Source organism: Pteronotus mesoamericanus, unplaced genomic scaffold, assembly GCF_021234165.1.
Source record: "Pteronotus mesoamericanus isolate MK-2021 breed Mesoamerican mustached bat unplaced genomic scaffold, CSHL_Meso_final contig_657, whole genome shotgun sequence".
NCBI lineage: Eukaryota > Metazoa > Chordata > Mammalia > Chiroptera > Mormoopidae > Pteronotus > Pteronotus mesoamericanus.
In genome coordinates this window covers 21,345,464-21,357,482 of record NW_026555229.1, presented here as the reverse complement: position 1 = coordinate 21,357,482, position 12,019 = coordinate 21,345,464, and positions in this window count along the sequence as shown.

Genomic DNA, 12,019 nt, shown 5'->3' with positions numbered 1-12,019 from the left:
TTTCAGATTTGAGTGGGGTCATCAGAAACTGGGTCCCTTTTCTAAAAGTCTAAAGGAGGGTTTGAAACAACCCTTTTCAAAGATCGGTTTCTCCTCTGGGTCTCCCCTCCCAGCCGAAGAGCAGCTCTCGGCTCCTGTGACCTGGTGGCTTCATCGCCATGTCCCTGTGGGGAAGGGCGCCTCTCCTGAACCATTTCAGTCTTGTCCAGACATCGCTGGTATGAAGCCTTTGCAACTGGTCTTCCTGCCTGGCACCCAGAGTTGGCCGGTCTCTCTACTCAGGACCGGAGTCCCGCCCGCTGAGCTGAGGTCCTGTCAGCAGAGACAGGAGGGAGGGAAGTGAGGACGGCGGTGGTAGTTCGGATGCTGTGTATGGAGCCCTGGGGCTGGCGGGCACTCTACGAGCATGTTGCGTGGATTATCCCACTTAATCCTCGCAGCTCTCCACGCCGGAGGCTCTGCCGTTGTATCCATCCTGCAGATGAGCAAAGAGAGTCTCACAGCAGGGGCCCACAGCAGCCCGGTGGGCGTGCGTGTGTGTTTGCACGCTGCCGGGGTTTGGTGTTTCATCGCTGCCCACAGCCACCTGTTCCTCCTCACTGGGACAATGTAATCACTCTCACGCATGCATAACTGCCAGACGTGTGACCTGGGTTCATCGCTGGCAGGCGCTCGCTGGCATTGGTGACCAGTCACGAGACATTGTCCTCCAGGGTCCCGCTGTCCCTTTGGCTCACTGCCCCTTGCTGCCCTTTTGGGCTGTGCATGTGTATCAAGGCGTGTGCTCATGCCGGGGAGCTCCGTGGCCGGCCCATGGTAGTGGCAGAGAGAGTAGGCGCACTGCTGAGCTCACCTTTCTCAGGTAAATGGGGACTGGGGTTTTCTGGCAATTGAGTGTCTGATGGGAGGCTGTTACTAATTAAAAGACACTCTGGCTGGTGTGGCTGAATGAATTGAGTACCGGCCTGTGAAGCAAAGGGTCGCCGGTTCAGTTTCCAGCCAGGGCACGTGCCTGGGTTGCAGGCCAGGTCCCCAGTAAGGGGTGCGCGAGAGGCAACCGCACATTGATGCTTCTCTCCCTCTCTTTCTCCCTCCCTTCCCCTTTGTAAAAATAAATAAATATAATCTTAAAAAACAACAACAAAAGAAAAGATAACAGGAAACGAGGGGATGCAGTGAGGCTCTGACCTAACTCCCATCGGGCACTTCACACAAAGGCCTTCGGTTGGTCTTCCTTGCCTGTGGAGCCAGTCTGTGGCCTGTTGCCATTCCCGCACCACCTGGTCTGGGGAGGGAGGCCAGAGCACATGGGTTTCCACAGAGGAGGGGCTCAGAGATGGGAGCTCACGCCCAGTCCATTTTCTGTTGCCACAGTTTTTTATTCAACATTTATTTTTCTTGTTTCATCTTTATTGTCTCTGTGGTTACAAAAGTAACACTCGCTGTGTGTAAGGGAAATCGGAAGCCAGATGGCAGTGTAGGAGGGGGGAGCAAATCCTACCCCTCTCCCCACCCCCCTCCAGTGACTGGAAACTGCCAGGCAGCGTGTCCTGCCCTCCCTGCTCGGTGGGGCGGGCTGGGCTGCAGCCTGTGTTTAAATCCAGCTCTGCCACTTACTTGCTGTGTGGGGCAGGACAAGCCACTTCACTGCTCAGAGCCCTGGCTTGCTGACCTGCAGAGCCTTACATCAACCTGCATCACTGCTTTGAAGACACGGCCAGTTGGGAGGTAACATAGAACCTACCCCGGAGCTGGCGTTCTGTCCCGTTCACTCCCCTCCCGCCTGCCCTACATTGGGCTTGCCCTACATCCAGGACGCCCTGAACACTGCCAGATACAAACTCCCACTTGGCACCCCTGCGGCCCCAAGCAGCCTGCAGCTGGGAAAGCGAGGTGAGCTCTCTGCAGACTTTGTATCGCTTTGTGATATATCTGAGTGAAACTTAATTTAAAAACCATGTTTCAAATGTTTAAGTATTTTAAACATGGAAGATTCAAATGGTCTTGTAGCTTCTTGCAGCTCCTGACATGCCTCTGTACAGCCCTGGGGAGGGGGTGTGGCCGGGGGTGGGGCCAGCACACCTCTCAATGCCCCTGGGAGGACCTGCATAGCTCCCCACAGCCCTGCGTGTGCATGCCCAAGCCCTGGGTGTATGCGCGCCCAAGCTGGGGTTGGCGGGGGAGGGGTCAGTCCTGGCCTCTTCCCCACCTTGTAAGGGCCAGGCCTGTCCTGAGGGCAGACAGGGCGGGCTCACTGAAACTGGAGAAATCCCACTTTACCTTATCCTCTTGGAGGACACTGAAATTCACTCCCTTGCCACCCGAAAGAAATTCCGAAGAAGTGACGTTTAGGCGATTCTTCTTGTTCAAGGGTTAACCAGATTCTTATTTTGCCTATCGTTGGACATAAAACAATGTTTAAATGTATTCAGATCAGCCAGGCCATCTGGTGGGGAGGACGCAGCTGCTGCCGTCAATTGCGCCGCCCCTAATTTATTCATTGTGGGTGCCCCCGTGCATCTGCAGGGCCATTATTCGCACTTGGTTTTGAACATGTGAACCGCACATCCTCTCTCCTCCGCCCGCCTGCCCGGCCTGAAGGACATCTGGGTAGGGCATTGTCTGCTGTTCTCTGAGTCATGTCAAAGCAGGCGGGCAGGATCTGGGGACCCAAGGGGGGACAGGACACCCTGCTCCTTAGGGCCCTAATATGTCGTCTCTGTGCATTATACTGGCAGCCACATCTTGTCATTCGTTTTCCTGTTGGAGTTCTGGAGAAGCTGTTGGAAGGCAGCTGGCATCTACTTGCCATCTTTGTGGTCCCCTGCTGTGCGAGACCCCAATGCCCCCAGTCTGAGAGTGGGTCACTTTTTCCTGGTAGTCAAGGTTCGTTGGTGCAGCGGGTGGAACCCTCAGGAGCGCGCAGAAAGAATAACAGAGTCGATCGCACACCTGGGTTCCTGCGATCATTGGACTGTGAGTGAGGAGGCTGAGCGCCTGCGTGGTGAGGGGCTGCCTGCATCCTGAGGCTGGTTAAGGGGCGTGGCAGGTGCCCCACCCAGGCCCTCGGGCCCCCAGGCCAGCTCTCTCCCCTGCACTGTAGGTCAGCGATGTTCAACCAGGGTGCTCAAGAGTTTTTAAAGCATGCGATACCTGACTTTTTAGTCAGGGGCACTGACCTCTTTTCCCTTAGATTGTCAAATAAAAAAAAAAAGACAACAGCCAACACAACAGCCATCCACTGTGAATGAATCAAAATTAAACCTAATTCTTTTGTCAGATGGGCAAGAAACACAACATTTTCTGGTGTGATGCAGAATTTCAGCCATTAGCTTATGTGTGCCATGGGATGAAAGGGGTTGGAATCCGCTGCCCTAAGTCCTGGGTGTGGGGGGGCGGGCGAGTGGCATTGCGTTTCCCAGGTCAGTTTCCCCGTCTGTAACACAGGAACACTCACCGTGCTTTCTTCTTAGACCCTCACGGTGCATCGACAGGACAAGCCACGTGAACCCCAGCCTGGTGTCCCTTTTGTCATGGTGTCACTCAGTGGCACAAACCCTCTTCTGGGGACCTGCTGGCAGTTGGCTCCTTCCCTCGTTGGCTTCGAAACTCTGCAGCGGCCGCCACGCCGGGCGGGGCGCAGGGGTGTACAAGCCCAAGTGGGAGTCCTGGGGCCTCCGTGGGTTTGTATCGAGGGTTGAGTATCCCTGGCCTCGCCCTGGCCGGGTCGCAACCTCCTGCCACGCCTCCAGGAAGAGCTGGCGGCGGCTGGGGCCTGGCTGGTAGCTGACCTGGCGGCTGTTAAGCTTTCTCCCTGGGGCTCCGTCTCACCTGGAGGTGCAGGAGGAAGTTTGCGGCCGGCAGCCGGGCCGCCCGGCAGCCTGGCCGGCCCCGCCCCTGGCCGGTGGTGGGGCTCTGTGCAGGGTAGTAATCCTGCTGTGCCTCAGTTTCCCACATAGAGCTCAGCGATCTCAGTGCTGACCTCACAGGGCTACCATCCAACTGAGAAGGCGCCCCTCACGTTGCTCTGTCTGTGGCAGGTGCCGGACAACCCCTTGTTCCTTCTGCTCCCCCTGCCTAAACACCCTCAGCGGGGTCCATGTCTGTGACGTGTACTCCCCAGTCTGCTCAAAGGACGATATTTAATTTTTAATCTCAAATGTCTTAAAACAGACTGAGTGTTGCATCCTTGAAATGCTTTACAGTGTCCGGCTGTTGCGGCGTCCTTGCCAGGAGCCCTGGCGGTGGGCGTGTTTCCCTGCGAACCGGGGGTCTCGTCTGGATGGGGTAGCTTCCCCCTCCCTGGAAAGCGGCCGTCAGTGCGCGGCCGAGCCTGAGCGGAGAATCCGGCCTCCGTTGAGTTACTTGTTTGAATGACTCCTGGAAACAATAAAAGGAGTGTTCAGAGGCGGTTCGCCCCCAGGGGTTTCAGGTCAGGAGAACTGTTGGTCGTGTCAGGACCTGTGGAGTCTTTTGTGCACGTTGAATTCACTGGGTGACAACGGTGGCGTGAACAGAGTCACAGGCGCCTGTCCACCCTGTCCCTGATCGCTGGTGCATTTCAGAGAGACAGGGCGGCAGCGGTGCAGGGAGCTGCCGTGGACAACCCACCCCTGAGACCACTGAGAAGACCCCCCGCCCGGCCGCCCGCTCCCAGCGTGGGAGCGGTGGAGGCCGGAGGCGCAGCTGTGACGAGGGGCCCGCTTAGCTCCATGAAGCAGCGCTGGTTCTTCCCGGGTTCTGCGCCTTCTCAGGGGCTGCTGGGCTGGGGGGCTGTTCTGGAAATGGGATATACAGGGGTGGCCAAAAGTAGGTTTACTGTTGTGAGTATGTGAAACACAGAGTTTATTCCTGCATGATTTTTATTAAGTATCATAGTATCTATCTGTATGACACTGATAGACCGACTTTTGCCTACCCCCCATGACCCTGAGTGCGAGCCCTCTTCCCCTTTCTCCCTGCCCCATGCTCAGCACCGGGCCAGCCTCTGCGAACCTGGGCCCTGCCTTGGCTCTGTCCCTGTCGCATGCCGGACTGCACAGCTGGAGGGTGCGCGCCCACGGGGAGACGGTCTAAGACTCAGTGCCCCGGCCAACGAGGCAACTGAAGGGGGCACCTCCCTCTCCTTGCCCATTTGCCTCCACTGGTCTTCCTGGGGCTCCCTGCCCTGTATCCCGGGGTGAGGCTGCAACTCTGTTCTTTGGGGAGAGAGGTGAAGGGATGGGAAGGTGCTAGAATGAACTGCCGGAGGGGCCACGTGCAAGCTGGTGACAGGGTGCAGGTTAGGGTGGGCTCCCTTGTTGAGGAGGTGGGAGGAGGGGGAGCCTGAAGTCAGCAGCCAGGCCTTTATCCTGGGCCCGGCACCCTGGGGGCGGTACGGAACCACACTGGGCCCAGTTTCCTCAGCTGTAAAGTGCATGCAGAGCTCAGCGAGCAGGCGCCTGCAGGTCTGATTCAGTGGGCTGCCCGGGTGTTGGCTGGGCTGTGTCCACCACCTTGCTTTTGAGGGGTTCCAGATCTTTCGGTGAGAAGGACTCGGCCGTAGGAGTCCCCAGGGACCCCCTCTGGGTTTCTCCTGTGGTGCCTCTGCTCCCAGAGGAGGCGCCTTCAGGCCGCTGGGAACAGACTCCTTTCTGGAAACCTGACCGACCCCATGAAGCGCTGAAACAGGTTCTGGACGGACATTCATTCTGAAGGGGCCAAGCTCTTCCTGCCTTGCACCCATATCTGTCCCAGGTGCTCCAGGGTGCCCTGCTGCGGTCTAGGAGGTGTCCGATGACCCTGGTCCACTCTGCTTTTTACTCTCTGTTCTTCCAGCGAAGCCTGACTCCAACTGCCCGCCCGTGTGCCTGCCTGTAGCCGCCACCTGCCTCTTCTCCTTCATCGCTTCAGATTAGTGGCACAGAGGAAAAGTGGACCCCTGTGCCCAGGCTTACGTACATGCAGGCAGCACATAATATGCTAATACAAAGAATGCCTATCATTAGCTGGGCCTTGCTCTGAGCCAGCTGCTGGGCTAAGCCTTTTGGATACATTGTCTCATTTTCTCTTCACATCCACTGGAGGACAGAGATGGTTTCATTCCCATTTTACAGATGAGGAAATAAAGTCACAGAATGAGTGAGTCCGTGGCCTGAGATAAAGCTGGTTCCCTAGGAAGCTGCCTGTTGTGGAGACTTGATCTCAGGGAAAATGCTAATTTTTTATGGAATAAGATAAGGAAGGGTTTAGAGTATGCTTTCCACGCTGTAAAGCATGTAAGGTAGTTGCTAACAAATATAACGTGGATGATGAACTTAAGCATGTAGAGTCAAGTATGCTTTGAAAATAGCTTTTAAAATAACTGAGTTTGTATGACGCACATTTCGGGCCATCCCGGAAGTTGCTGCTGGTTGCATGGTTTGAGGAATCTGTTTTAGACAAAGCGTGGACACAGTGTATCCATCATCAGGAAAGGTGAAGCGTGGCAAGGAAGCTGTAAGGATGAGGCCGCCGGAAATGCCTGCTCCAGGAGAGGAAGCGAGGAAGAAATCATAGAAGCTCTCGACAGGAAGGAGCAAGGGCTCATTAGGAAGTGGGGAGAATGGGGTCAGTAGTCCAGGCAACTAAAACAGAACAGCTGTGGTTGTCATCACGTGCATTTTGCCAGGAAATCACCTGTGTGTGACATTTGGACAGTTATGTCTTGATCTGGGAACAGCTGCCTTCTGGGTTTTGAGCATTATTTTGGCGTATCTGTTTCTAACGTTAGCCAAGAGGTTCTCGAAGGCAAAGCGTTGATTCAGCTGATTCACTGGGTCTTTGGATGCATTGCTCATAACTCACTTTACTCATATAAACACACCTTTCGGAACCCTCACATGTAGAATTATAGCAGTTTAACTTAGTGACATCCATTGTTTGCTCCCTGTGGAGGAGCACGTCATCAGCTTTTGTCACGTAAGAGAACGCCCTGGACTCAGTGGCGTGAAACAACCACTTCTTATTTCTCATGTGTCCACAGGATGGGCTGCTCTGGCCCTGCTCCGCCGGGGGCCCTGCTCCGCATGTCTCTCCTTCCCCTGCTGGCCGCGCCGCCACGTTCTTCCCTTCTTGATGGCAAAGGTGCAGAGGGCGGGCCACACACGCCTTCAGGCCCTGCTTGGTGCCGGCCTGTTGTCGCTCCTGCCGCATTCTGTGGGCCAAAGCGAGTCTCCAAGCTCCAACCAACGGGCGGAGGAGTGGGTTCCACCCCTTTAGCTGGAGGAGCTGCCAAGTCACCCCTGCAGTTAGGGTTGGGACACAGGGAGGGATCACACATTGAAACCAAGGACAGGATCGACAGGAGATAGTATCAAACCTCTACTTACCAAATACTTAACTGAGGTCTACGACCACGTATATATAATAACAACTAACTCGTAGTTAGCACTTACCCTCTTCCAAGCACTTCACATGACTTGGTTCAATTGATGCTCACGGCAGTGCTGTGACATAGGTCCTATGATTATGCCCAGTTGACATCCAAGGAAACGGGAGGGGAGAGGTTGGACAACCTGCTCAAGGTCAAAGCCAGGTCTCTGGCTCCAGCACCCAAGCCCCGGGGCTGCATGGGATCGGTTACCGCGGAGGACTGCTTTGGAGAATAGAGAGGCCCAGATCACGTATGTGAGCTGTCTAAGGTCTCGAAGCGGACACGGCCTTCGCGTCCTCGTCCGTGTGACGGCTAACTGTCTTCTTCCCACCACGCCGTAGGCCAGTGAGTGCTCATGAGGGGCTGGAGCTTCATTCTGTTCATTGGCTACCTTGTGATCAGAAGCAGTGAACTCCAGGTATAAGATGGAAACGGATGATCAATTTTTTTTGTACAGAACGCCTCAGTCCTGTTAGTTTTCTCAGTCTCTGGGACGATCTCACAGTATCTTTGAGCTAAATGTGGAAAATGTTCCTTCCCCCACTTGTTGATTAATAGTCCTTGGAAAGAATGTATTTCCATATACATAGCCCAAAGAGAAATGTCGGCAGTTAGACAGACTAATCAGAAGAAGGCTTTGTGTTTTAGTAAAGGTTAATTAAGAACCATCAATTTTTTTTCCTTTAAAACATTAAAGTAAAATAATGTTATTAGCGCTATTTTCCTCGCTACTCCCAGAGGGCAGATGTAAATGTTCTACCTAAATGAAGCTATTTATTTAAATCCATCCAGGTTTCTTTTGAAGTTTCATACATCTTTCTCCTGCTGTATCAGCTTATAGCTACAATAATTTAATAAGTTTTTCCTAGGGTGAAATTGGATGCCCTTTATCGATCTTACACCAAGAGGGCATTCAATTACTTAATCTACAGCGGTATTTCTGGGTCTCTCAATTACGATTTTGTTATAAATGGCTTGCTAATGATGCTTGGGGTACATAGGTTAATGGGGGGCATCTTAGCCAGGGCCAGGGAATTGAACGCTTTCTATTTTGGGACCAGTTATCCGATCTCTCCCAGCGGTGCCGGGTTCCCACACTTAGAGTCTGCATCTGCAGGGCACAGCCGTGAGCCCAGCCCGGGAGGCGAGCTCCCTGAAACGTATACCTGAGTTCTTGGGTTTAACCCCTGAGTGGGAGCGCCAGGAGTCCTGTCTAATCCGAGGCTGCTGGCACCAGCACGTGGACATTCCAGACAGGTGAAGTGCAAGGGGCGAGTGTGGCTCGTGTTCCAAGACAGAACAACCCAAGGGTTGGGTCCTGAGGGACTGCCCTGGGCTGGGCTGTGGCTGAGGGGAAGCTCTGGGTCAGTGTAGCAACCCACCCTCCCTTCAGCGCTGTCCCGTTAGTCTGATTTTTCTTCACTGGGCATATTGGTTCATAGTTGCACACATTGTAAAAGCCCTTTGGAGGAATACACAGCGCACATCCCTTTTTGCCCTTGGACAAATCCCAGCCCTGACTCTGGCCACCCAGACCCTGCGGAGTCTGGTCCCTGCCTCCCCTCCCACCTGGGCCTCCTGCCCCACCTGCCCCACAGCCCCGGGTTCTGCCCTCGCTGTGGTCCTCAAGGGCTTCCATCTCCAGATTCTGTCCTTCACGGGCTCTTGACTTCTGTAGTTGGCTTCTTTGTCGTCATTCAGATGTCCCTTCCTAACCTAGGTCTTCCTGGCTGTCCCCACACTTCTGTCTAACTGGGCAGCACATTCAGAGGTCCCCCCGATGTGATCCTCAGGATTGATAATTTGCTAGGACTATGCACAGGACTCAGGAGAGCACCTTACTTCCTGCGACCAGTCCGTTATAAAGGACACGTGTCGGGAGCCGCCCGATGGAAGAGGGGCACAGGGTCAGGTGGGCAGGGAGGGCCGCCGCTCCCGCGCCCTCCCTGGGGGCGCCCTCCCTGCACCTCCATGTTCGCCGACTCGCCAGCTCTCTGAGTGCTTTTTTATGGAGGTTGCATTATGTAGGCACGATGGATTAAATCATTGGCTATTGATGATTAACTCAGCCGGCAGTTTCTCTTCTCCCTTTGGAGCTTAGAGAGGCGGGGCTGAAAGTTCTAAGTGTCTGATCAAGGCCTGGTCTTCCAGCCACCAGCCCCATCCTGGAGCTCTCTGGGGGCCCACGCAGGGCCACCTCATTAGCATAAACTGAGGTGTATGGAAAGGCACTTATTATAGATAACAATCTCTCAGGGCATTGCAAGGGTTTTTAAAAGTTGTGTGCAAGAAACAAAGACCAAATGTTAATTTTTATTATATCACCCGCCTCCAGCGTGTACTGGCTTGAGGTCCCCAGGCCTGGGTTGGCATCTTCAGCAGCGCCCAGTACACAGCAGGTCTTCCGAAGGGATCTGGTGAAGAACGAACAAATAAATTGCAAATCACAGGACACTGAATGGTGTTTTTTTAAGGCCCCTAAGTCACCTGGGGTTGTCTCCTCAGTTCTCTGCTCCCCTTTTTGTGTTTAAGCAGTGGGCCATGGAGCGGGGGGAGCAGCCTGCCCAGGGGACAAACGCTCTGACCGCGTCCCAGAGACGCGCTGTGGACACTGTCAGCTTCTCCATCTACCCAGCGGTTTATTTATTTACTTTGCTTGTAATGAGAAACCTTTGTTCTTGTTTAGGAATGTTTTGCCCATTCTGTTGGGTTCAGATATTGTACATTCTTGTCTTGGAGCTTCAAAGACCATGTTTTCTTTAAAAAAAAAAAAATTAATTAGGCCTTCTACAGCCAGAGAGGCAGAGAGTGGGAACTCGCTTCCCACCAGGATCCGGGCCGGAGCCTTGTCTTCTGCGTGTGAAACGATGTTTTCTTGGCTTAGTGATGGGGTTGCCAAGTCGGGGAGCTTGACCTTTTGTCTCTTTGGTTTGGAAGAATTGTTTGTACCCAGAGAGGAGAGGTCAAGGGTGCTTGACAAGTTGGAAACAGAGCTTGGATCTCTCAGGGGTGAGGGGGCAGCGGGGCCCGAGCCGCCGCCCGGCTCCGGGGCGGCCTGCTCCGCAGCCCCCGTGCCTCTGTGCTCCTCAGAGCTGCCCCGACCCTGTCTCAGCCTTCGCTGACCAGCATTTCTCACGCTGCTTCTGTGAGACCGCAGCGAGGAATCCCGCGGCTGGCTCTGTCTTGGAAATTCTGTGTATTACAGTCCTCCCCTGTGCATTCACAGGGCGTAGGAGCATTTTAAAGGCCCTGAAAAGTCCTCTTGTGAAGAAGTCTGTAATTTTGTCCATTTCTCCCTTTCTCCCAGTAATTTAAGCACAGGACACTTATCACAACATGTAGAACATTGTGTGGAAGACATTGGAGGAAACACTGCCTGGCTATTTGTTGGTCAACATGTTTTGACGAAACGGAGGCCTTTTGGTCCAAGGAGAGGGCATTTTGTTTTGGTGAGTTCTGATTGTTCGGCCCTTCAGCCAGAACGAGGAGGCTTTAATGCAGGGTTAGTTAATTCTACCATCTCTGGGGACCGCAAGGACTGTTTGAGGCTGTGTGTAAGGCGTTGGGGGCGCGTCCTTCGCTCTTGGGTAAGGAGGACGCCAAGGAAAAGTAATGCGATAGGGTCTCCCGTTTCTGACTCCGTTTCAAGTGTTCTTGGTATTCGCTGACCATGGAAAGTCATAATAGGAATAGTTGTTGATGATGCTCGTATTGTTAATGTTATCTACCCTTTAGAGGATGCTAACTATGTGTAGACATTATGCAAACTCTTTACATGCACTACTTTAGTACTTTTACAAAGTTGTAAGGGAGGCTCTCTTATCCTTGTTTTACCGGTGAGGAAACCAGAGCTCAGAGAGGTCATGTGGCTTGCTCAAGGTCACGCAGCTAGTCAGTGGTGGTCCACCCCTGCCGGAAACTAAGTGGGTTTCCAGTTTTGCGTGCATTCTCTCTCTCTCTCTCTCTTACAATATCTACAAAGAAGTATCATCGGAGCAATAATACATTTTATAACCACAAGATTCTATTAATGAATTTATAAGAATCATGTTTTTCCCAGGATGATGAAAGTAAAAAATTATTTCAGGGTCTGAAGAGTTATGTCACACCGGGGAATACTGCACATTGGATTTAATTGCTTAATAACTTAAAGTCAAGTGGTTTTTCATATGATACTCACTCTAGTGGAGAGGAGAATCATTTCAGTCCTTCTAAGTTTTCATTAACTTTTGCTTCCTAAGCTGATAATAAAGGTTCGCTCTAGGGAAGAGAGTATTAGTGCTGTGGGGAGAGAAAACATTTTTTCTCTGCCTGCTCCCAGCCTAACCATCCTCCTTTGCAGATTTTTAGTCGACTTAAAAGCGCTGATATTTCAAATTCATCTCTCAAGTCCACAGTCCCTGGCTGTTGCAGGAGCCTAAGAATGATTGCAAAGCCCCGTGACTGGGGATCCAGGAATTTAGCTGTGCCAGGCGGAGGCATTAGAGGGTTTGTGAACTGGGCAAAGTGTGAGGTGTCTGACGTGGTCCTGGTGCTGCTGGTGTGGGGGCCACATTTTCTGGCAGAGATTGAACCCCAAAGCCAGGCACCCAGGCACCCCCTTTCCTCTGTATGATTCTCTCTGAC